Consider the following 3,053-nt stretch of genomic DNA (forward strand, 5'->3'; position numbering starts at 1 on the left):
ACCGTTAAACGGAAAGTTTTCTATGAAATTGCAATAGTATAGCCTGATTCACTGCTGACAAGTAATTTCTTGGCCTATCCTGATGCATGGGAAATTTCTGCAAGGAATCGATCGAAAATGCGCTTTTTCCTGATCACAGTATGCAGTTGAAAAGAACTATCAGTTCAAATGGGAGTCGCTGTAGAAAATTTCTGCAAGGAATCGGCGAGAAATTTCTTTAGCGATTCCTTTTCAGTAGCAAATCAGGCTTACGTTGCTATTTTTTTGTTTATGATCGATACATATTACGGTTGTTAAGAAAATTTTCCGTTTTGCGATAGCCGCCGAGTTCTACCGCAGCTGTCAAAGTTCTACCACAGGCTTTGAAATCATTCCATCATTGAAGCAAACAATTCAATCATAGTATGCTTGAAAGAGAAAGCGCTATGAAAAACACCAACAAACAACATTCATCAAGACGGTATCCGAGGTATCATTGAAGTCTACTGATGATTTACCAGTGCAAATCAGTGATGTGACAGCTGCGGTAGCTTTCCGTTGAACTGTAAAACGGAAAGTTTTCTATGAAATTGCAATACTATGAACTTATTACCTGCCGAATTGCACCTGAATCGATTGGACAACAGCTGAGAAATTGCGGTGGGCGTAAAGGGGGTGGTCAGTGTTGTAAAAAAACTCAATTTCTCACAACTCACGCTTGAAATTTTTCATGCGTGAGTTGTCAATCACGCAACTCAGCAGTCAAAAAATCATGGATGAGTTGGCTCACCTTTATGACTCATTGTCTCGTATTTCCACAGTTTACTCACACACGGCAATAATTTCTTGTTAGTCTGGTAAAATAATAGTAATCTTTTCTAACGTAAACAACAATATTCGGGTTTCGCGAGTTTTGGCCGGGTTTTGCGACTGAATCATTTTTTACGGTTTGAGTTGATTGAGTTGATTATGCATCAAAATATCAAGCGTGAGACTGCGAAGCAGATATCTAATGAGTTTGCTCTCTCGGGAGAGCGAATTGATTGACATTTGAGTGCGAGTCTATCAACACTGGGGGTGGTAGTGTCTAATAGGAGACCTGACTGTACAAAATTTGTTAAATATTCAAGCGAAGTATGCACTTCAACAGAAAAGTAATCGCCTATCTCGATGCGTGGAAAATTTCTTGCAAGAAATGGTCAAGAAAAGCATTTTTCTTTGATCGCAGTATGCAGTTGAAAAGAAATGTCATTTTAAATGGAGCTCACTGTAGAAAATTTATTGAGCATTTCTTTCCGCAGAAATTTTTACTTTTCTTGAGCGGAACAGCATACTTAGCTTCATACAAAAAACGTTACACTGATAAAAATCCACATGCTCGATCTGTGTGTTTAAAATTATGGATCGATTCATGAACGTCCATATCGATTTGCTATGATTTTCTTGCAAACTTCGTGTGTGTTACACATTAAATTCCTTTGTTTTGCTTCATGGATCGATTCATCAACCGACAACAGGGATTCCATATTTTTTCCACATAAGTTTCCGAAGCTTTCTCTTCAGATTCGTATGTGTCAACCTATGGACGCATAGATCATCACTCCAACACGTATTCAGTGTGTTTTGCTTATGGTTATCTTGTGACATAATCATCATGTTCAAGTTGGTCGATTCATTGATATGCGCAATGAGATTGTTATGATGAAATCCATGAGCTATGCTATTGATTTCCATGTTCAAAGCTTCTAAATTGTTTGTGATCAACCCATGGGATGCATAGTGTACTGAATTGCGGTTGGACCTCGTGTCGAACGACAGTCATCATCATGCTTCCAAAGAGAAGAAGAAAATTTTGAAGCTGAAAGTTTTAGATGAAAATTTGTGAATTCGATTTTTCTTTTATTAGTGAAGTTGACCGATATACGAGAATTCTACCTTTCTATAAGAAAACATTGATTATAATGTATAGTTTAGTAGAAAAATCGGATTCCACTAACAGATTTTCCCGGCTTTCAGTTTCGAAAAAAATGGAATATGCTTATCCCTGGCTTCCCAAATTATGGATTTGTGGCGCCCCGCTTGTTGCTGGCTCACGGGTTTGAAAAAAAATCTAGTGAGCTTGCGACAAGCAGAGGAGCCTCGGATCCATATTTTGGGGAGCAAAAGTTCTTCTACCAAATTTCTTCTTTCAGTCCCATGACATTTATGTTCTATCACACATGACTATCTAAAGCTACTACATTTCGAATTCAATTAGCAAATCAGTTGGTTTTCATGATTAAATATTTGGAAATTCATGTTTGTTTCACATGACAACCTAATGTTGATACACATGTTATTGACTTCGCAGCACTAAACCGTATTCGCACCTGCTCACGCGATGCGAAGTTTTCTGGATGCGAAGCTAATGTCAAAGTCGAAACAATGGGACGGCGGCTGTGACGACTCCGGGCGGCTTTGACAGATGTAAATAAGCGGCTAAACTGACCTCTTACACACTAAGTCATTATTGACGAACTTCAATGAAATGTTATACAGCTGGTGAATTAATATTTCTGACGTCGAAATTTCACTGAAAACTGTTTTATTTTTATCAATTATGATGTGTGTTACTATAATTTGGCAAGTAATATTGATAATCTTTGTGAAGTCTCATTTATTTTGATGCATGTGGTGTAAGAAATCAAGAGAGTTTTTATACTTTGTTCTGAGTAATTTTCTCTAACTGTGTAAATAAGTTCGCAGCTCTAAACAGAACTGCGATCGCATTCTGGATTTTACCAAAAAATACAATATTATACCGTGAAATCATTGATGAAATCCTTTCCTCATTGCGCAAATCTATAAGTAAAACACACGACCTTGACGTGTAGGTTTTTCTCAGTGTACGAGGGGGTGGGTGGGTGTCGAAAATAGCCATTTTTGGCGTTATGAAATTTGTGAATAAACCATAAATTTGTGATTTTTTTCCAGGCTTTTCGTCCATTAGTTTTCCTTACGTGTAACTCCGACAGACAATAGATTTTTAGAACTACTTTTTGGCCACACTTCCGCGTGCTACGTCACGTCATGCG

This window comes from Aedes aegypti, chromosome 3 (assembly GCF_002204515.2).
Source record: "Aedes aegypti strain LVP_AGWG chromosome 3, AaegL5.0 Primary Assembly, whole genome shotgun sequence".
In the NCBI taxonomy this organism is placed as follows: domain Eukaryota; kingdom Metazoa; phylum Arthropoda; class Insecta; order Diptera; family Culicidae; genus Aedes; species Aedes aegypti.